At 36.9% G+C, this 24,722-nt stretch overlaps 1 protein-coding gene across 3 annotated transcripts in view; it reads left to right on the top strand.

The window, feature by feature from the left end:
* Window positions 1–24,722, top strand: part of RNLS (renalase, FAD dependent amine oxidase) — a 305,450-nt gene that overhangs the window by 225,360 nt on the left and 55,368 nt on the right. The gene's annotated exons all lie outside the window — the stretch shown is intronic.

Here is a 24,722-nt window from a genome sequence, read left to right as displayed (position 1 = left end):
CATCAAAGAGGTGATTCAGAGACCCAGACTCCTTCCACCCTTTGACTCTATCAGCTTCCTCAGGTGGCTTATAGAGTCACTGTGCTCATAGGAATCAAACAAGTGGATGAGGAAAAGAATGGAGGAGAGCACATAGGATATTTTTAGGGTTAGACTTAGAAATGGTACATATCAGGAGGGGTCACGTTTTATTGATTAGAACAGTTATGTGGCCATACCTATTTGGAAGGAAAGCTGGAATCATAGTCTACCCGTGCATGTAGGAAGAATAAAAAGTGGGCTTGTGAACATCTAGCCAGTTTCTGCTGGAGCACTTAGCATAAGTCCTTCTGTGAAAGAGGCAGATTAGATCTACATAGATGATAAATAGATTTCAACACAGGTGCCAATCATTTAACAGGTAATCATCACCTGGGGCAAAAACTAAGAACAATTCCAAGACTGGGTCTAGACTCAGTAGAAGAGGATTCTACCAACAATTGGTAATGTCTGTCATGCAGAGGGCATGGGGAGCAGAGGGACAAGTGAAAGACATTTATCTCCTGTATAGGGAAAACACTCCTGTGTGTTCCTCCTTTACTCTCACACTCCTACCACACTCACAACACTTCTGACACCAGAAGTATGGATTTTCCACACCTCAAGGAATTCTGCAACCCCTGCTTGGTGTCCTGCAATTCAATTCAGTTCTGACACTATCTCTAGGGATTTAGCAGCAGATCCCACAGGCAAAGGGTCCAACCCCACAAGACTGCCTCCACTTCAGATACCAATTGCAAGTTTCAAGCTGTCGTCTGTACTTCTGACTAACCAACTATAATCCGGCGTTCCCATGACCCCTCCTTGGGTTTGATAATTTGATAGTATGGCTCACAGAACTCAGGGAAACACCTATTTACACTTACCGACTTATTGTATAATAAAGGATATGATATAGCACACAAATTAATAGCCAGATGAAGAGGTACATAGAGGGAGGTCCAGAAGGGTCCCATGTGCAGGACATTCTGTCCCTGTGGCGTTGGGGTGTGACACCTCCAGAAAGGATGTGTTCACCAGAAGCCCTCTGAACCCCATACTATTGAGATTTTTATGGAGGCTTCAACATGTAGGCATGATCTCTCATTAACTCAACTCCTCTAGCCCCTCTCCCTTCATGGAGGATAGAGAGTGGGGCTGAAAGTTCTAAGCTTCTAATCATGGCTTGGTCTTTCTGGTGACCAACCCCTATCCCCTATCCTGAAGCTATCTAGGAGTCCCCCACGAGTTACCTCATTAGAACAAAAGACACTTCTATCACCTAGGAAATTCCAAGGGATTTAGGACCTCTGTGCCAGGAACTGAGGGGAAAATGGTATATATATATATATATATATATAGTTTTAAACACCTCCCAAGATCTCTGAGATCCTTCCCAACATCTTAAATTTGGAGTCAGACTGGCCAGGAGTCAAACTTCCTATATTGAACTCAGTTCTACCACTTACTAGCTGTGTGACCTTGGATAAATTACTTAAACTCTCTGTTTACTGATCAATAAAATGAGGAAAATAATACCAACTCTAAAGGGTCGAAGATGAAGTGATTCAAACATATAAAGAGCTTCACATAGCACTTAGCAAATAATGTCAGTATCTATGGTGCCTAATATTATAATTAATAACTCCAGTCTTTAATTCAGATATTACATTCTCCAAAGCAAAAGGCATAAATATAAAAGCCTGACTTAAGTGAATGCAACCCTACGTTACCAGGACAGATAGGAGTCAGGGTGGCTTAAATAAATAAAATGTATAAGTAACCCTCAAAATGATTGGTCAGAATTTTAGCATCCTTCCCTGTTCACCATCTAGAAGAGTGTTAATGATCAGTACAATCACTAATAGGCAGCAATCTGAGGAGATTAATACAATCTGCAACTCTAGAAATGTGATGGCCAATGACCATAATTACATAGCTTTAAATATCTCATTAAAGAAAACAATCCAACTCATCCAAAAAGAAAACAAGTGAACAAACTTTTGCATCACATGGAATTTATACGTTCAAGGATTGTATTGTTAGGATCCTTGAGTAACAAACACTAATATAATGCATAATGCATTTAAAGGCTCTTTTACAAAAGATTATTCCATATAGCTGTTTGTTACATCAACTCTTTATAAAAGTTAGGAGCATGATATGAAGTTCTGTAAATAATTGGGATGGGCCTGGGGCCATAAATCCAGTCACCTTGTCTTCACTTAGGGGAGTACATGATTATTCCAGCTAGGTGATAGCCATGCAATTGACCACACAAAATATCTGCTTTTGGATTTGAAACATTGTTCAATTATTTGTCCTCAAATTTGCAGAAAATGCAATCCAGATAGGTAACACTTTATAAGTTGAACAAAAAAGGACGAGGGAGAAGAAAAAGGGACGAGAGGGAGAAAAGGAAAGGAAAAGACCTGGGATGATGAAAAACTGTCAGGTTTCCAGTTCAAGCTTTTTCTTTAAAATATCAACTCCAGAAACAGAGCTTTCAGATAAAACAGCAATCATCATCTTAAAATAACAAGCAGTAACCAGTTACAAAATTCATAATATTGGGTTTTTTGTGTTATAGACATAGTCATTTGTAATTCAATTATGTAACTGATGCTGTCCATATGAATCTGTTAAGGCAATTTAATAAACAGCAGTCAAATACTAATTACAAATATCCATCTCACTATTACAGTGATGCCACAGAATGTTACATGATTGTAATATCATATCTTTTTCCTTGCTATCTCAGAAAGGAAAAAATATGTGTGTGTGTGTGTGTGTGTGTATATATATATGTATATATATATACACATATATATGTATGTGTGTAATGTATAAATGTACTTACATAAAACATATGTACATATGTATACATTAAAAATGAATATCATATGTTGTCATTTAAAGTAATAGGCACAAATATAAAATAGATTACTCTTATTTCACATAATATTTGCCACTTTTAAAAATAGGTTTTCTTTAGAAAATGAGATAACTCAGTCCATTTTGTAAGGAGAACATTTGCACACAAAGTAAAAACAAACAGATCCCTTTCAGCCGCTGGTTTCCCTATCAAGCTATCCTCAATGGGAAAGATTTACATCCACGATAACACTTGTCCTCCCACTTGCCAAGCAAGTGAACTCAGTCTGAAAATCAATGCCAGAGACAGAGGGAAAGTGGAAAAGAAGCTAAATATGTAACATCAAAAATAAACCTTTAAAATATCCTAAGGAGTATATTACTGGGAAAAATATATATCTTATGGAAGTTTCCTTCAGAAAAATTGAATTCACAAATATTTTATTTATATGTTTTCCATTCTCAGTTTATTCAGTCAAATAATTATTTACAAATATGTATTGGATGCTTCTGTGTGCTGGGCACTTTGCTTGGAAATGAGGATTCCATAGTTTCTGCCCTCATAAAACATAACGTTTATGAAGTCTACTCAAATGAGAAATTCTGAAGGAAATTGATACATGAGGCTCTGTTGGACTAGTGACTTGGAGTCAAGTATGAGTCCTCATAAATATAAATAGACGCACTGAGTATAGAGAGCAACAACTCACATATATGATCAAAACTGGGGAGAGTCATGCTGCCTCATGACAATATTATGATCTTTTAAAAGGATGCTTTAGACCTGGGACCTTTTGTCAACATGAATCTAATAATCTTCTTTCTTCAGGTGAAGAAATGAAAAATGGGGACTATGGAACATTTAAATCCATGAAAAAAATCAGAAACTTTAGCATAGCCTATTATTTAACTTTCTCCTGGGGCTGCTAAAAAGTTTAATAAATACAAATAAGTTGTGCAATGTCCAAGAAGCAGTGAGCAAAAGGATAAAGAAAGTCTAGAGTCTACAGCTGCCTGGTATTTCTGTAATTATAAACAATTCCAAACTGCAGATGTATAGAGCATCCACACTAAGAAGTGAGTCTTGAACATTACATCTGCAAGTCTCTTCTTGTGCCAACATTCCACCTTTGTGTTCTGCCTGCCCTGCCCTCTGAGAGTGGTATTTTCACTTGTGGTATTGGCCTAAACGTGTGGCTGTCAGGCTGAGATTTACAAAAGATCTTCAGGTTGTCCAAGAGTTCCTCCAGAACACAAGAGCCAGATGTGTTGGTGACTGAGTGTAATTTGGATCCACTATTAGGGGGAGAAGAGGGGAATGAGAATCAGATGACTGTTTATGATGAATAAATGTATGGATCTGAAATTTACAGGGTATAGATGAGAACAACAGAAAAACTGAGAGGCTGCCATCATTGCTGCCAATTTAGAAAGGCAATAGCAAAGGAAAACCCTCTGTTGGCTTTGTAAGGAGGTGAGGAAGGCCAGTTTACCTCAAGGAGGGAAAAATCAGCAGAGGTGCACAGGTAGGAACTGCCACTGTCCCTCTGACCTCTTCACTAACAAAAGTCAAGTAACTTGGTATGTAGGTATCGTGTAATGAAGGCACTGCTGTATTAAATGTAATGACATCTAATTTTTGCTATTTGTAATTATGATCCCTTTAAGTGATGGCTCTTCTGTCTTCCAAGCACCTAGGAGAGATTAGATGCCAGTTTGAGAGTGAGAACAAGGAGAGCTAAATTGTTTTGCTTAATTGAGGAAAAAATTTCAGATACTCTGAGACTAAGGGGAGGGCAAGGAGCAGAGAAGGGAAAGAGGAAAGAGAATACTACATAGAGTAGTAGAGACTCTGGCTTGACCTGAGGGATTGCTATGTAGACTTGTAACTTGTTTGCTATATAATTTACTTTGTGACCCTCCTCCCACAAGTCCCTACCACCTCAGTATAGTTCTGGATTGAGCAATTGTTTTAAATCGATGGGTGCTTTTTATTGGAGAGTTATTTTGTAAATCAACACAGTCCAGACACTTTTTGGAATATCTAGGGTGAAATTATTAGGAACTTTATGGTTTCTTCACATTAGTTCCTGTGCAGAGATTTGGAATCTGCTGTCTCTATGGAAAAACCTCACATCTGTTTGAGAACCTTATTTTTTATTTACTTTTTTTTTTTTGCGGTACACGGGCCTCTCACTGCTGTGGCCTCTCCCGCTGCGGAGCACAGGCTCCGGACGCGCAGGCTCAGCGGCCATGGCTCATGGGCATGTGGGATCTTCCTGAACCGGGGCACGAACCCATGTCCCCCTCATCAGCAGGCGGACTCTCAACCCCTGCGCCACCAGGGAGGCCCGAGAGCCTTATTTTGAATGCAGACGGAACTTCTCATCCTCTGGACCTCCAGTAACGCAAGCTCAACTTACCGTTTCCATAATACCTGCAACCAGGTCAATCTGTTGAGGGAGCTGGAAATTGGGAAAATGCTCTCTCTATGGGACTGAATGTTTTGAAGTATCTTGAAGTTAAGTCCTTACTGCAGCCTGAAGTGAAGCTGTCAACACCGTGGGTCTTAAGCCAGGGCTCAAAATGATGTGCTCTGCTCTGCTTCCCAGACAAGGGCCTGGCTTTCATCATTCTGGAGGCATCTCAGAACCTCTGCAGATTGAGAATAGTCTTGTAAAACTGTGTAACTCTCAGACAGCTTGTGAGCCTCAGGTCCTGGGAGACAGTAAAGACTTGTTGAACTGGATGAGAGCTTGACAAGTCTTCATTCTGGTACATTTTTTATCTGGGACCATAACAACACTATACCAAAGAGATGGAAACTTTCCTTTGCCTAGAGCTCCCTCAGAAAAGATTTCACCATTTTTCTCACTGTCAAGAATTCTTCCTCAGATCAATCTAAATGCCTCATGGGCTAAAGAGTTGATATGCCCTGTTTGCAGAGCTGCTGCGTTCTCCAGATGAGCAGCTCTCTCCTTTAGTGGGAATACATGCCGCTGTCTATCACACGTGCTATCCATTAATTAATCCCTCTTCTCTTCATCAAGATTGAAAATATAAGAGAGAGACTCTAACATCGTGGCATAACAGGAGTGTGTATTCGGTGCTCAGGAAATATTTGCTGAGCCGGTCGCCCTTTATGCAGCTCTGAGATGCCCTTCCCTTGTTCCGAAATAACATCGAGAATTAATACTTCAGCACTGGTCACCCACTTAGCAGGCAAGGAAAAGTAATGGTAGTCAGCAAATTGTTCACCCCTAAGACAACCTAGGTATCTGTTACTACGGCCCTCTAAATCATATAAAATGAATGAGCTCTCTAGTTGCCAAATCTGCAAGCTGTTGAAAAAACATATGTGAGCTATTGGCGATTAGAATGATCAGAAGCCTCTTTTGGAGACCCTGTCCCATGCCTATTACATGGGGAATACTTGACTACATAGTATCAGAGGTATTGCCAGTAAGACCTGGAAGTTTTATCAAGCTGTCTTCCCAAAGAGATCCAAGTATTCTTGGTAACAAGTTTACCGTGGTCTCTAGGGAATATGCATCTGCTTTGAATGATGCCCTGTAACACAGACCTTGATTTCTAAGGTTACACTTCAAAGGATCCCACCATTCTTTTTGTGAAAGATTTTTTTAAATACTTGGTTGAAGAACAACTGTGCTCCAGCTGAGATATTTAACTTAGAAAATATGTGAGAAGCTCTGCAAATGTGCCATTTCTCTTCCATGGTTTAGCAGTTATCTCTTTTTTGTATCTCAATGGAATTAAAATGATATCTTGCATAGGAACTTTGCCACAAATGATGAGTTCATATTAACCCAAACTTGGTAAGTGGTGAATTCCTTATTGTATAATTCATGATTTGGTTTTTATTATCATGGATGGTCAAAAATAACCAGTGTTATCAAGTATGTTTCTGTTCCATGGTTCCATGGACTTTGCAATCACACAAACCTAGTTTCAAATTATAACTCTATACTTAGAATTAGGTTGAACTATATTATATTGCTGTCTTTGTAATTTAAAATGTTCAAATACCAGCATTTTCATGTGATTCAACCTAATAGCTCTGTAACCATGAGTAAGTTTCTCAGTCTCTCTGAGCTTCACTTATCTGTACTGTAAGGTTAATAGTGTCTCCCAGAAATGTAATAAGGGTTGAATAGTATATCCAAAACTCCTAGTCCCATGCCTAGCACACTGGAGGCACATAGTAAATTCTGTCTTTACAGTTGTTGTCACATAAATTATTTTATGGTTTCAGTCTATCAGCTATATAAACGTTTTTTCATTTTGAGAAAGAAAAAAAGGAAGGATAATGCCAATAATGCAAGTTTAGTTAAATTATATTATCTTCTGTTAAAAATAAAAACACTTACACGTTAGGGTAGTTAAACAATATCTCATTTCCCGAATAAGGTGTTAAACTCAGAGAACATTAAATTAAATGTGGTTCTTCTTTTTTTTTTTATGGAATCTCAAATCCCTTTTTGAATAATTCCCCCAAAATTTACACTCCAGCATATCCGAGAGGAGTTAGATACTATGAAGTAAGTTGTCAGCAAATCAAAGGCTGAGACTAATTCAAGAGCAGGTTTCAAAGTGTGACTGCAGAATCTCACCACAGGAAATCGCTTCATTGTGCTTCATAAATACTTTATATCAGTTAGCATTTTTAACTCTGTCCAGAATCACCAATCCATCATTTTGCCCAGATGTGACATTACTGAATCAATTTAGCCTAAAGAGTCATTTGGTTTTATTACCAATGACTTTCTTGTTATTAAGTGAGCTGAGAAGGCTTTGATATGCCCTCTAAGATCATATGTGGACCCTGCTATTTTTAATAATCATTGCCCCTACAGACTTTATATATGTGCTCATTTAGATAATGAGAAGCATCTACATGTACTGCACAGGACCTTGAATTCCCTGCATAATATGAATGAATATTAAACATCGGAATCTGAAAAGAATCTATTGAAATTCCATTAATATTTATAACTGCTCTGTGGGACTAGGGGAATTCTTCAGTATAAAATATTCCAAATTCATGTTTGTAAGAATGAAGCATCCTTGAATTTAAAATATAGTTTTCTTCACTGAAATAGATTTCTATTATACATATACCTAGTGAATTCTTTGTTGTTGATATTCTATATCCTTATTTAAAAGAGTCAGGAAAAGCATTTTAGAACCTTGGGCTCATTTGAACCTAATCCACTCTTTTTTACTAAAAATAAAATGCCTGTTTGTTCCCTTTTCCACTGTCTATATTCATAATATTGGTTTCTTAGGAGTAGCTCACAACATCATAAAGGATATTGTTAAAAGGATTATAGTCCCTTTGATTTAAGAACTTTGGCCAAAATACCCAGATTCAATTTTTTTTCCTGTCAAAATATAACAGGAAGGATAATTTCACTGGTCTTATTAGTAAAGGAGATAAGAATGTCTACAGTAAACTGGTAAATTTCCTCTATCAAAAGCACCAGAAATATTTTGACACATCATAATTAAAAACTTCATCTGATTAGTCTCAGTCTTTCAAATTCAACATTTTATAATGTCAAGGCAAAACTTTCTCTTTAATGCACCAAATGAACTAGAGCAAAGTATTGATATTAGGCCAAATCCTCCAACCCAGAGATATATTTCTTCTGGTCATGGTATCCTTTTGAGCAGTTAAAAGTCTAAAGCTGAACCCAATTACGCAACTACAGTGATAAAGTGATATCCTTAGAGCAGACCAGTATGCTTGCCCAATTTCAGGAAAAGAGTCCAATCATAATACCACTCAACACACAAAATTTCATATAGGGCATGATGCTGAGTAGGCCAGAATAACGATGTATAATAAGGGATGACTGCTTATTGCTGGTGAGTGTTGGGAAAGTGGCACATTTTAGTTGACTGTCATCATAGAAAACCAGGGCTTTCTTACACACTGTGGAAGAACTCCAGCGAGGTCTGGAACACCAAGTGCGAGTTAGGACAAATCGCCTGCTCTGGGGACCTGGGTAGGCCCAATTAAAGGACTATTGAAACTCTTCCATTTTTCCTTTTGGCAGTGCCAATAAAAGCTGCAACAGGCTGAAAATTTCCTTGTGTCTCATGATAAATAGATGTTTTCCTAAAACTTGGGAGGTCTTAACCAAAGAAAAAACTTCTCCAAAACAGATCCTGAAATATAAGCAGTCCCACTAAATGTGGCCCCATTCGTTAAATGGGTAGAATCTATGGAATTTTTAAAGGAATTACTGCAAGGAACTTGGAGGAAAGATTATTCCAGCCCTGGAAAGCAAGTAGAATTCAGAATATGATTGCCAGAGTTATTTTATTCCTTTTTTTTAAAAAAAAATCTATATATGTTATAATCAGACTTAACATGTGAAGCGCTGGCTCTTGATTGCCTGCCTTGGAAATTCAGAACTTGTTCTCTGTTTCTAAAAATGGAGCTACCAGTCTCCTAGCTCCTTGAGCCCCAAATCAGGAATCATCCTTGCTTTTTTTTTCTCTTTCATTGAACTCACTTCTCTTCATCACTGCTGTCACAACCCAAGCACCATCTTATTTTAACTAGTCTCTCCATACTTGCCCCTTTCCAGTTCATTTGTCACATTGCCAGAATGATCTTCTTCAAACACATCTGTTTATGCCATTCGCTTTCCCACTTAAAGCCCTTTATTGCTTTCCCTTTGCGTATAGGATTAAATCTCAGATCCTTATCATGACCTACAAGATCCTGAATGATCTCATACAGGGGACACAAACTTTTTCTATAAAGGCCAGCTAGTCAATACTTTAGACTCTGTGAGCCATACGGTCTCCTGTTGCAACTTCTTAGCTCTGCTGGTGTCACACAAGATATAAACATTATATAAAGGAATGGGCATGACTATGTTCCAGTAAAGCTTTATTTACCAACACACGTGGAGGCCAGATTAGTTTGCCAGCCCCTGGTCTAGCACATGCCTATTTCACTAGCTCCTTCCTCCCTACCTTACTTGGCTCTCCAGTCACACCTCTCATTCCTGCCATGGTTTTTCCCACTTAAGACCATGGTCCATTTTGTTCTCTCTGCCTAGACTGTCTCAGTTTAAATGTTACTTCCACAGAGGCCATTCCTGAATTCCTAATTTAATTAGGTTTTCCTATTATACTCTTCTTTAACACCTTATATTTTAATTTTCAGTAACTACACACTGATTTGTGTAATCATTTGTTTAATGTCTCTTTCACCTTCATATTGTAAGGTCCATGAGTGGAGAGACTGAATTTGCTTTGCTCCTCTTTGTATCTCCAGCACATGGCACAGTGCTTCACATATAGTAATTTCTCAATTAAGTGTGTGTTAAATGAATAATGAGTTAAGGAGATCTAATCAAAACATGACAGAGGAAAACAAAAGATAATTTGGGCTCAGATCTAAAATATGAAATGCTTTAAGTCCATTGATTTCCAAGGTATATCATTTTTAAAGTTCTACACTTGAAATAAGGGATGTGTAATTCATAGGCATACCTCAGAATCTTGGTACTACAAAGGCATTTGCGGTTGACACATTGTGGCTTTTACACAAAGTCGCATGCAGGTTGGGCATCTCTACTTCATCTTACAGATCTGCTAACTGAAGCATTAGCCCCTAAAGTCAGCATGAAAGTAAGAAAGAAATGGAGGGCACATAATAGCTCTTAATAGCCTTGGACTAGATGGAACACACTTCACTTCCCCTCATGTCCACTGACCAAGACTAGTTATATGGCTCCAGCTTAACTGCCACATAGACTAGGAATTCTCAGGGACAACATGAACTATTTAGTGAGAGTGAACTATCTCTGCCAGAGAGTGTAAAAAATAGTTCAAATATATTTCCTAATATTAAACAAAATTGGCTATATGAAGGTACTATAAACCACACATATTGGTATACTATAGATGATATATTTTACCAAATTAAAAAAGCTTTTCTTAAATTTTAATTTACCTCATTTATGTTAATATTCTCACTTGTTAGTAATCTTTAGGGTCTTACTCTCATGTCTCCCCCAGACATTTTTCTACAAAGACTTTTAATGTGTAATAGAGGAAAATGCTCATTTTGTAATAATTTCATTTTATGACCATGGTTTTTCTATATAATCTATAAGTTTTGGTCATTTTAAAAGAATTCTATGGTACATTTCCTCTCAAAGGTAAAATATTATAATCCAGAACTTGACTGTAAGGGAATGATCCTTATAAGAAAAGAAATATCTATATGTTCTCTTTGCTCCCCAAATTGTCTCCACAAGTTATTTATCAGTCATACATTGAATATTTATTGCATTTCAGCTATAGGCCAGACATTGTTCTAGGTGTTCAGGTGAATAAGACAGCTCGTCTACTGCTTACCTTTGACAGGGAATATTTAAACATATTCCAGCATAATGATAAAAACTTAGAATTCCTTATCAGCAAAATTTCAACAGTGTTTAATCTGATATTCTCTTGTGTCCTTGTTATTTTATTTCTGCAAGTGTTTGTGGAATTGAAGTATCGATATCTCTGTAGCACACTGTCTTTTCATTTGGTCAGTATTCCTAGTCAGGTCTTTAGTAATCCTTGAGTTACACTTACAGGGATATAAAAATATGCCTTGTTTTAAAGAGACAGTAATAAGCTCTGAGGCTATATCTGCTCCATTGAAGAAGGTAGAAACAATTCTCTATTTTGAAATCAGTCTCCTGGGTCTGTCCTCCTTATTTATATGGGCATACCTTGTTTTATTGCACTTCACTTTATTGTGCTTAGCAGATATTTTACTTTTTACGAATTGAAGGTTTGTGACAACCCTGTGTCAAGCAAGTCTATCAGTGCCATCTTTTCCAATAACATTTGCTCACTTTGTGTCTTTGTGTCACATTTTGGTACTTCTCATAATTTTTCAAACTTTTTCATTATTATTATATTTGTTATGGTGATCTGTGATCAGTGATCTTTGATGGTACTACTGTAATTGCTTTGGTGTGCCACAAACTGTGCCCATATGATGGTGAACTTAATCCATAAATGTTGTGTGTGTTCTGACTGCTCCACCCAGCGGCCATTCCCCCATCCCTCTCCTTCTCCCCAGGCCTCCCTATTCCCTGAAATACAACAATATTGAAATTAGGCCAATTAATAAACCTACAGTGACCTCTAAGTGTTCAACTGAAAGGAAGAGTCACACATCTCTCACTTTAAATCAAAATCTGAAACTGATTAAGCTTAGTGAGGAAGGCATGTCAAAAGCCAGGAGAGGCCAAAAAGTAGGCCTCTTGCACCAAACAGTCAGCCAAGTTGTGAATGCAAAGGAAAAGTTCTGGAAGGAAATTAAAAGTGCTACTTCAGTGAATACAAATGATAAGAAAGTGAAACAGCCTTGCCACTGATATGGAGAAAGCTTTAGTGGTCTGGATAGAAGTACAAACCAGCCACAATATTCTCGTTTGCCAAAGCCTAATCGAGAGCAAGGCCCCAACTCTTTTCAATTCTATGGAGGCTGAGAAGTGAGGAAGCTGCAGAAGAAAAGTTTGAAGCTAGCAGAAGTTGTTGATTCACGAAGTTTAAGGAAGGAAGCCATCTCCATAACATAAATGTGCAAGGTGAAGCAGCAGGTGCTGTTGCAGAAGCTGTAGCAAGTTATCCAGAAGATCTAGCTGAGACAATGAATGAAGGTGGCTACACTAACCAACAGATTTTCAATGTAGGTGAAACTGCTTTGTATTGGAAGAAGATGCCAGCTAGGACTTTCATAGGAAGAGAGGAGAAGTCAATACCTGGCTTCAAAATTTCAAAGGACAGGCAGACTCTCTTGTTAGGGGCTAATCCAGATGGTGACTTGAAGGTGAAGCCAATGCTCATTTACCATTCTGAAAATCCGAGGGCCCTGAGAATTATGCTAAATCTATTCTTCCTGTGCTCTATAAATGGAACAATGAAGCCTGGATGACAGCACATCTGTTGACAACATGGTTTACTGAATATTTTAAGCTCACTTTTGAGACCTACAGCTCAGAAAAAAAAGAATTCCTTTCAAAATATTACTGCTCATTGACAATGAATCTGGTCACCCAAGAGCTCTGATGGAGCTGTGCAATGAGATTAATGTTGTTTTCATGACTGCTAACACAACATCCATTCTGCAGCCCATGGATCAATAAGTAATTTTGACTTTTATTATTTAAGAAATACATTTTGTAAGACTACAGCTGCCATAGATAGTGATTCTTCCAATGGATCTATGCAAAGTAAATTGAAAACCTTCTGGAAAGGATTTGCCATTCTAGATGCCATTAAGAACATTCGTAATTCACGGAAAGAGGTCAAAATATCAACATCAACAGGAATTTGGAAGAAGTTGATTCCAACCATAGTGGATGATTTTGAGGGTTTCAATACTTCAATGGAGGAAATAACTGCAAATGTGGTAGAAATAGCAAAAGAACTAGAATTAGAAGTGGTGGCCGTAGATTTGACTAAATTGCTGCAATCTAATGATAAAACTTAGAGGAGTTGCTTCTTATGGATGAGCAAAGAAAGTAGTTCCTTGAGATGGAATCTACTCCTGGTGAAGATGCTGTGAAGACTGTTGAAATGACAACAAAGGATTTAGGATAGTACATAAATGTAGTTGATAAAGCAGCAGCAGGGTTTGAAAGTATTAACTTCAATTTGGAAAGATGTTCTACTGTGGGTAAAATGCTATCAAACAGCAGTGCATGCTGCAGAGAAAATCGTTCATGAAAAGAAGAGTCAATTGATGTGGCAAACTTCACTGTTGTCTTATTTTAAGAAACTGCTGCAGCCACCCCAGCCTTCAGCCACTACTCTGATCAGCCAGCAGCCTTCAGCATCAAGGCCAGGCCCTCCACCAGCAAAAAGATTACAACTTGCTAAAGACTTAGATGATGGTTAACATTTTTTTAGTAATATGGTATTTTTTAAATTGAGATATGTACATATTTTTAGACATAATGCTGTTGTGCACTTAATACCATGGTATAGAGTAAACATAACTTTTATATGCACTGGGAAAACAAAAAATTTATGTGACTCACTTTACTATGATCTTCACTTTATTGTGATAGTCTGGAACCAAACCCACAATATCTCTGAGAGATGCTTGTATAACTTGTCTAAAGGTACTCCTCTGGAAAGATCTGTCTCACAGAACCAGATCTGCTTCCTCCAAACAAAGGCAAGAGCCTAAGGAATGATGGAGAGGGATGGATTCAAACATGAATTCTTGACCAAGTGGAAATCTTCCCTGACACAGAACCTCCTGAGACGCTCTGCCACAGGGATTCTGTTGATCTGCAAGGATTTATCTTTGCCATGGAATCTGGAAATCTTGCCTCCTTGGATTTCCATAATGGAAGTCTTTAAGAAATTGCTTTCTCTGAAAAGGTCAGAATTATTTGAAAAAAAAAAAACCTGGAATTTCCAATTTAGTAATTAAATGTGATTGGAATAATCAAGAAGTCTCATGGAGGAAAATGTTATCTAAGACCCTCCATAATGTAGAGATACTTATGAGTCTTGAGCTCTGATTTCCAAAATGTATATCTGGGTTTGGGGGGAAAACATGAGTCTGCCCCACAGCCTTGAGTCACCCTCCTCTTCCCTCTTGCTATGTCAGTGTATACATATTTGCTTGTATGTGTGCTAATTATGTCTCAAATTACAAATAAGAAAATGTATTTCTCCTCTAGTACAATATATTTCTATGTAAGAAGCAAAGAGAACTTTTCTATAGCCTGAATTTAGAACAGCTTATGTCAGGAGTTTGAACAATAACAAAGAATGAAAAGAAAAACCAGAACAATGTCGTTCAACCTTTTTAAACTCCATACCCATAATCTTTATTAAGCCAGACACTGTGCTAAGTGCTTTTATGTTTGTTTGTTTGTTTGTTTTTTACATTTTATCTTTACAACAACTCTCTGAGGTAAATATTATTATCCCTGTTTTTATAAGTGAAGAAACTAAAGCTTAGAGAAATTAAATAAAACGATGACTTCAGCCTGAGCTTTGTTTGTCTCTGAATCATACTTTTTTGATCAAAGTAAAAATCTCTTTGCTGGAGAGACTAATAAAAGCTCCCCATGGAGATTTATCTCTTGCCCCTGCACCTACCCTAGAACACAATGAGTTTGATTGATACCTGGAAACTAGATTCTTTCTCATATTCTTCTTTAACTTTACTTTCTGTCATTTGTATATTTAAATTAACAGTGGCTTTTAAAATTCATTTCTAAAGATGAGATAATAACATCAAATGTGTTATTTGAAATTTTACATGTTCCGCTCACCCCCTTCCCATATTTGGGTGAGCCAAATTCTCAGTGCCTTCCTCTACCACCAGCCCAACATTGAGAATCCTGGGAAGGAAAGAACCTTGGAAATCCAGTTCTCCTACCATCACTCACATGACAAATGCTATTCATACTCATGACACACTTCACGAGGATAGCTCAAGTTATTAGGAATCTCAAGAGGCCTAGCATTCTCACACTCAAGATCACATATATTAAAATACATGTAAGCAAAAGTAATGTTATTTTCAGAATAAACTTGATTCCTACTTAATATATCTTTAAAAAGAAAAATATTCTCAATCCTGGATATGTTAATTTAACTATTGTTAGTTAACACATGATTTTCCACAGAGCTGTAACATTTGTGAATTATTTATCTGTTTCAGTGTGTGAATTGAGTATCTGTGGAATGTCAAGAACTGTTCTAGGTAGTAGCAGAGCTGAATCCAGACCAAGGAATTCTTAAACAATGTAGTGTGTTTTCTTACCATACTACAAAATAGCTCGCTGGATTTAAACTCAAAAGTGGGATGGAAATTAAAGCCCTAAAAGCTAGGGCAAACTCAAGGCTTAGAAAGCTCAGATGAAGAGAAGTATTTTCATCACATTGGTCCTATGGATTCTTAGTTTTAGTCTCTTCTTTGAGGACCAGGAGTTTCTGCCCTAGTGACAGCATGGAGTGGTTAGGGAAAGGATGAGCTTTACTTCTCAAATTGTCACCACTGCCTGGACCTCCATTTTATAGTCACAGAAAATTAAAGCTGAAAGGGATCTGAAGATAATAAACTTTTATAACCCCTTACTTCACATATGAAGAAACTGAGGCCCAGAAGAAGGTTGTTTTTTTGCTTTGGGTTTTTTTTTTTTTCATAATTATTGGTCAAGTTTTCTAAAGAAACTGCTAAAATCTAATCTTCTTTATATATTGGAGATATAAAGTAAGATTAAGGGCAGACAGGAGGAGAAGAGAAGAAAGAAAGGAAACGCATTTGTAGGAAAAAGCATACATGTGCTAGACTTAGTACTAGATCTTCACACATTTAACTTAGTTTAGGTTACAAATGACATAAAACCCAACTTGGTTGGCTTATCCCCTCCCCCCCAAAATAGGAGGGGGTGGAATTTATTGGTATTGTTCCTGAAAAATCCAGGAGTAAAGCTGCAGACATGTCTGGATTGATTCAGTCAACATCATGAAGACTTACTTTCTGTCTATTTCTTGACTCTACCTTCTTCCGGATTGGGTTCATTCATAGTACCAAGCATTTCAGTGCCAAGTCTTACAAAAAAAGAACCTGTTTCCCCAAAAGCTCAACACTAGTCAAGGAATTGAATCTCACTGACTTGACTGGCCTGCCTTGAGTGATGTACCCATTGCTAAATTAATCACTTAGGAATGGATTAATTGATCAGTTTAACTTCCATCACTTTTATCTGGGCTGAAAGTGGGGGAGGGTTGATCTTCTAAAACAAAAACTTAGCTACTGTTGCCACAGAAGAACCAGTAGACACTGAACAGGCAATGTCTACCACACAGATATTCGCTCATATGAACCTTATAACTAGCCTGGAGGTCAATATTTAACTGTACTATACCATGCCTTGTCTCTTGAATCTATTAAGTAGATCACCAGGCAGAAGATCTTCACCATTTGTGAACTGACTTGAACTCCTTCATGAGACCCAAAGCCAATTCAGTAGGAAAAGAAATATTAAAATGAATTTCTGTAGGCAATGTATTTTTTTTTCTCCCTGTAAGTAGGAGTACTCCCTGCCTGTCCCCCAGGCCCAGTCCTGCCTGCCATCCCTCATCCTTTCCACTGATCACCTTGTTTATTCTGAAGCCTTATCTATTTTGAGGATTTGGCTCAAAACCTTGATGCTTATACCTACTCCACTCTCAGGACTGGGGGATGCCCCTCTAATCAGTAGAATTATCCCCAGTAGCTCATCCCAGCCCCTGTTCCCACCCTCCTGACCCCAACCCAAAGCCTCAGGCATTCAGTCCTCTTAGGTATTGAGGAAATAGGCAACATGTTTATTATTCAAGTAGTTTGGATTACTGGTGAATGTTATCATTTACTTTCTCAGCTGGCTGGAGAAGGCAAACATACTCTTCTGTGAACAACTTTCCATTGTTTGCTGGAAGATTATTTCCTGAATTTGTATACATTTGTTTATACTGGAGCTATAGGGAAACATCTTCTGAAACTGGAAGTATGAACTTTTGGGGAATTCTCATTTTATTTTCAATTCATCGTGTGGGGTTTTACACACTTGTTTATATTTAACTAAATGCCTTTCAGAATGGTTACCTTATACAGAATTGTTTAGAGAATGTCTGTGTGTCTTTTTAAACATAAGAAATCCAAACATATGTAGCCTGGGATAACAAGGATTACAAACATACATGTGTATCAGTTTTAAAACTTTCCTTCCTAGCCTCTATTTAAAATGGCAAATGCATACATCCCTAGATATATTAGTAGCCACAGGCCTAGAATAAACAAGTCAAGGACCAAAAGAAGAGAAGAAACTAATAAGTATATTAGGTTTTTTTTAAGCTAGTATTTCCAACTCAGTGATGGAGAAGTCTCTCCTGCAGATAAAGTTGGAGGTAATGAAGTTGCCCAGGACATGAGTAGGGCTCTTGTAAGTGAATTTTAGCTTCTATAACTTATATACAAGAAATAGGTTTGAGATGGTTATTAAAAAGCAAATAAAACCTGCAGGTGGTCCCTCTGAATAGTGAGGCCTAGTTCCTGATTCAGGGCCAGCAGCAGCAGACACACACAACAGCAGACACGCTGCCAAGGAGGTGGAATGCCAAATGGCAGACTGTTAGATGCTTGTTTGGGTTGGAAGGGGAAAGAGAGACAACAGGAGTACGTATCCCTCCATCTCTATCTCCTTTTCCCCTCCCCACTCTTTTTCCTTCCCTTTCCCTCTGCTATGCTTTCATCATCAAGAGTGAGTTCCTTTTTTTTTGTTGGATTTACTGATGCGACTGACTTACTCTCCATTATATTTGCTGCTGGGCTCCGGAGCCATATGAAGGAGTTAAATTGTAATAAGAGCTCTCCTGGCTAGAGGGCAAGTCTAGTTAAGCCAGTTCCACATTGGGAGGGAGAGGGAAACTTACCACCAATGCCACTGCCAGGAGGAAGGAGAGCTGACCACCCACCCCTTCAAACTGTGTGGCTCTCAACGCCTGGTCCCTTTTCTCTCTTCCCAGGAATCTGTTTCCTGAACTTAATTTGCACACACTGTCAAGACCATACCAGTTAGAGATAATGGCTCTCTAACTGTTTTGCCTAGGTGCCATTTCCCCCACTAAGATGTAAGCTTCTGAAAGGCCCTAACAGAGTTTCTCTTGGTACCAAACTGCACTAAACACCCACATGCTCATTTGATTGAATCAGTAATTAAAGAAACATTTTTACCCATTTTTTGATCCTCTTGGTCTGCAGCTATAGTGTCTGCCACTCCTTAAGTTTCTTTAATCTTCTACTTCCCTGTCAGAAATGGAATCTAGAGCTGGTTTTAGGGGAACCCAACTTCTGCCCCTTGATAGATATGGCTAAAAACAAAGTTTAACAGATGGAAAATGTCTCTGAAGTATTTGCATGTAAATAAGGATGTCTCAGTAAGTTTGAGCTTGCTATATGAGTGTACAGTGTAGATTCCTCATATAATTTTGGAAGAAGGTAGTCAGAAATGGTGACAAATTTGGGTCAGAAGTGGGAAGGGAATATTCTAATTTAAAACTGTCCTTATATCCAGTTTTCTAAGACAGTGTAAAACATTCTTCCTCCATTGCTTTGTTAAGTTTGTTGTCCTATACTAAATACTTACTATATTTTTAGGGCTTTTTTCCAGAGAGATGTATTCTGATTCATTGACTATTACTGTCAGCCAGTACTAGGCTGATTTGACTGCCGTGTCTTTATAATGCATTTAAATATATGGCAAAATAAGTCTCCATTCACTGATCTTTTTTTTTAATTTTAAATATTCTCATTGCCTTATTTTTCCTTTAGAATTGATTTTTAAATTCCAAAAAACTTGTGGAATTAATTAAGAGTTACTTTTTTCTTACTAGTTATTGTTGGTATATAGGGAAATCAATTTAATATCAAATTTTAAAAATTAATTTGATGGATTTTATGTTGGCTTATTATTATTTTAAATCATGATTTTCCTTCTTCCTATTAATTATAAATGTTCTTTTTATTTTTTATCTTAGTGCATTAACCAGGGCAATGTTAAATATCATTGATATTACTAAGCATCCTTGGTTTATGCTGATTTTACTGTGAAAATCTATATTATTTTCATAGTAAAGTATGATATAGACCAACTGCTTAAGGAAGATATTCTGTCTCATTCTGAGAAAGTCACTTTTTTTCATGTTGTATCTTTTTTCCATGAATTGATATTAATTGTTAATGGATGCCTTTTAAATACATATTGAGATTAGCATGTTTCTTTTCATTGTACCTATTAATATGAAAGAACATACCTATTAACACTAATAGAAGAATGACCTATAGTTTGGTGTGTGTTTATATGTGTAAATGTGATGTGTGTCTGTAATCAACATTATACTAAGCTTGACAATTTCAAACAAATCACAAGTAAAACACTTAGGACCTGGAGTCTTTTTTGTTTTAATTATTTATTGACTGTGTTTTCAATTTCTTTTATGTATTTTAGTTTATACTGATTTCTTTTATATTGAGTTAATTTTGGTAACTTTTTTTTCCAAGAAAAATTAGCCTGTTTCTTTTAGATTTAAAAGTTTATTCACATGAACACGTACACTTCTTTGGCTTTAAAGAACTTATCTGTATCTGCTATATCCTATCTGGCAGAGGGAGACAGTGGGGATGCTTGCCTATCTTTAAGTGGAGTGGAAAAAAACAAAAAAGAAATAAAATGTCTCCCCTGAAATGCCAAACCACATATCCACCTTTAGGAAGATTTGGTGCCAGAATTCATTCTGCTACTATGTTCTAAAAATGCAGTTAAAGTAGTCATATGCAGTATTGCCTCCAAGGTATCTGGCAGAAATGAAAGTAACTCTCCAAAGGAATAATCTTTAAACTCAGGCCTCAAAGAATTTCTGAGACAAAGTTCCTAGGAACTTTAGGCTCACCATAGGAACATGGCTCACAATAGAAAAAAAAAAAAAAATCACGTAAGACATAAGGAAACACACCATCATGAGTAACAACGATTGATTACACCTATTAATATGAAAAAATGTACTTATTAATATATATCTATTAATATTAATAGAAGAATGTTAATAGATTGGTGTGTGTTTATATGTCTACAAAAACACTCAAACTCCTAAAGATTGCAGATTTTTAAATAACTAAAGATAATATAGTATATTGATTGTGTTTAAAGAAGTAAAAAGAGAGTACTGACAATGTGACTAGGGAGAAAGAAGCTATCAAAACTGATCACACAGATTTGAAAAATAGAATGTTTTAAAATGAAAAGCAAAATAACTTAAATTTGAAATTAAAAGGACAAATTAAACATCAGAATAAACACATATATAGGGAGAATGGTGAACCGAAAGATAAATCAGAAGAAATTACATGGAATCTAGCATAGAGAGGGAAAACATTATAAAGAGATCAAGACACATGAAGATAGAATGAGAATATCTATCATATCTCTAAGTAGAGTACTGTATCTACCAGACAGGGAGAATGGAGAGAACTAATGACTGAACAAGTTCCAAAATTAATGACAAAAATGAGTCTTCAGATTCAGAAAACACAATGAAGTCAAAGAAAGTAAGCAAAAAGAAACTTAAAACCTCAAAATATTCAAGTAAAACTGCAAAACACCAAAGGCAAAGAGAAAACAATATAAGCATCCAGATATGAAAGAATTACCTGCAATCAAATTGAGTTGACTTCTTGACCCCCACTCAAAACTGCAGAATAAAAAAAAAAATGCAGTGCCCACTTCATACCCATTAGGATAGCTATTTAAAAAAATAAAATACCAAGTGTTGGCAAGGGTGTGGAGAAATTAGAACCTTTGTGCATTGCTGGTAGGAATGGAAAAATGATGCAACTGCTGTGGGAAATGATATGGTGATTGATCAACAATTTAAACACAGAATTACTGTATGATCCAGCAATCTCACTTCTGAGTGTATACCCAAAAGAAGTGAAAGCAGAGATGTGAACAGATAATGGTACACCCATGTTCATAGCAGCATTACTCACAATATCCAAAAGGTGAATGCACTGACAAAATATTGTATATACACACAATGGAATATTATGTGGCCTTAAAAAAGAAGGAAATTCTGACACCTGCTACAACATGGATGAACCTTGGAGACAAGTGAAATAAGCCCATTACAAAAGGACAAATATTTTGTGATTCCACTTATAGGAGGTACCTAGAGTGGTCAAATTAATAGGGACAGAAATAGAATGGTGGTTGACAGGAGCTGGGGTAAGTAGGGAGTGAGGGATTACTTTCTAATGCCTATAGAGTTTCAATTTGGGAAGATTTTAAAAGTTCTAGTGATGGATAGTGGTGATGGTTGCAGAACAATGTGAATGTACTTAATGCCAGAGAACTGTAAACTTAAAATAGGTTTAAAAGGTAAATTTTATATTATATATATTTTACCATAATAAAAAAAAGCTGCTGTGCCTCTACCCAGGAATAGTCTGCCACTCTTCCTGGGGTGTTAATATAAGAATCAGTCTTAATACTTTCAGAGAAGTCAACTCTGTCATCCCTTTCTAAAGCTGTTCTTACCACAGCACAGAGGTCAAAACAAAAATATTATCTAGGGGTGCCTTATGTTTGTATAGCACTTTATATTTGAAGAAGGCTTTTATGTATCCAAACCCATTTAATCCCGTGACAACCTTATAAGGTAAGTAGTATTACACCCCTCTAATTGATGGAAGACAGTGGAGCCTAAGAGATTAAGTTGTCCAAGACCACTGGGCTATTAAGGATGCAAAGGTTCAAATAACTTATCTTCTGACTGAAGCCATTGATCTCCCAACATACAGAAATAGTTGTCAACTTACTATGAACTTTACATTTAAAATGCCAAAAGCAAAGTGCTATGCTTGTTAAACTGAATAAAAAAAAGAAAAAGAAAGATAACATCATTACGTTCTCAGGAACCAAGGAATAATGATTACACTGAGTTTGCGCTCTGAATCCTATTAACATATTTGTGGCTTTTTATAGTGCTCTAGTTCCAAGCCTTGGTCACGTTTAAACTCCAGTTGGCTATTTGTATTTTTGCACTTTAGCTTCTGAAAATACCCTTTAATTTGGGGGTTGAGGGTCTTTCCCTTAAAACTCATTGTCTTAGGTTGCAGCTGTTCAAATTTTAATTGAAATTCTCAAAAATTTTTGTCTGATTCCAATAAAAACAAGTAGCCAGGTTGTTCTCTCATTGTTATGCAAGAGCTGTTTCATTTTTGGTCTTAAATTTCCTTTTTTATTGCTCTCCTTGGAGTGGATGGCTAATGTAAATGGGAGAAACCTGGCAACGCACCATCACTACCCTTAGTAATTATACGAGCTCCCGGCTAGAACAAATGGCTGGGTCAGTGCAACCTCATGCACACAGCTGAGTTTGTTTCCCTTTGAAGACTGCCATAGATAAGTCAACTCAGAACCCCAACTCTCCTGCTTCCAAATGCTGACCCAGTAGCTTTCTCTGTCTCTGGGAAGGTTGGGAACCTCATGGAAGAGGGGTGACATTTTTGCCACCCCTTTCTGTGAACAAGCCTCCCTGAATGTATTAACTGACAACATAGATAACACTCCCTGAGGCAGTATGCAGTAGGTTTCTCACAGTGGTGGTATTCAGTGAAAGATTTGAGATTTTGCACTCCCGTGTGGTACCAGTAAAGTAGACACTGGCAGGTTAAACACTGAAGGTTCAAAGAGAGGGTCCCCTCTTTGCCCTTTCAAGTTGTTCCAGCTACTGTGAGGTGAAAACTGGACAATCTTCTTACCGCTGCATTTACAGCACAGATTCTGAAGTCAGATCTCCCACTTCATATATATTAAAATGTTTGAGAACACGCCACTTTAAAGTGCTCACTGCATTCTCTCTGAGAGACCCAAATTCTTTAACAGTATTTTGCTGTAAACTTCATAAGCCAGAGCGCAACAGGAAAATGAAGTACTTTAACAAAAAAAATAACTCACACCTATCATTTGCACAACACCAGGAGAACTTTTCCCTTGGATATATCTGATTTATTGCTTTTATTCTCATAGCTTACATTTATTAAGCACCTCCTCTGTGCCAGAAACTGTGCTAAGCACTTCACACACATTAATGTCGTTTAATCCAGACCACAGAACAGTGTGGTAGATGCTAACTTATTCTCATTCTACATACATACACACAAAGTAAAGAGGTTGAGTGGACACACAGCAAGTAAGTGGCTTGTTCTGTGTAAAATTACTTTTTCTGTGTAAAGATGTACAAACCTATCTCAAAGAGATTGTTGCCTTTTGTAACAACCCCGAAAAGAATGTTATAATCCCAATTTAAAGAATTTTCAGTATCAGTCTTCCCAACCCCTGTCAATAGCTTATAGATTTTAGTATTTTCTTCTTTCAGCAGGGGGGAGCACCAACTTTCATATTATAATTTCATGCATTTCATATCTATTTAGTTTTTCCTCAACTTTTCTCTTCTGCATGATTTAAACAAAAAATAATAACAGGAAATCTTGGTTAACATTCCTTCCAAGGTTGTATCCTCTAATGCCTTTGCTTTCAATGTCAAACTTTATTCAATTTTCTATATTCTACTAAAGAGTGAAAGATATGAAGCACTTGTTATTTTTCATTGTGAAAATATAGCAAAAAAAATTCAATGGCAAACAAAAAAGGAAAGTATCTCCATGTTATGAATGAGGCAGACTTTTTTTTTCAGATTTTTAATGCTGCTTAAAAGATGAAGAACATTATGAGGTCAAGCTTGTTTTGAGAAAGGTTTTTTTTTTAGGTATTTTATTCTGGCATTTATATAATTTCAACAAGATATTTTTGCAATCCATTTAACATAAAATTAAGAAGATGAACATCTACTTTGTTCTCAGAATTTAAAGCGAATATAGGCTATGTATAAGAAATGGTTCCTGCCCTGATAAGCTTATGATTTAGTGGTTGAGAGAGATAAACATACCAATAAATTTAATTATACCCAAGGCAGTACATATTAGGTCATTTTACCTTCCTTCTGGGTCTTTAACAAGACCTGAAAATTTGTTCTCTAAAACGCATCTTGAATCTGTCCTCCACGTCAGTAAAGCCTGATTTTGAATTTCAGAAGTAGCCTAATTTTATGCTTCAAAGATTAGAATCTGTTTTCCCTTCATTTATTGTCTGATTATTGTGATCAACTCTTAAATCCGGATTGAAATGCTGAGAGACACTAACATGTTACCCACT

The sequence above is a fragment of the Mesoplodon mirus genome (genome assembly GCF_964341445.2).
Source record: "Mesoplodon mirus genome assembly, chromosome: 2".
In the NCBI taxonomy this organism is placed as follows: Eukaryota; Metazoa; Chordata; class Mammalia; order Artiodactyla; family Ziphiidae; genus Mesoplodon; species Mesoplodon mirus.
This window is presented reverse-complemented; position numbering and strand designations above follow the sequence as displayed.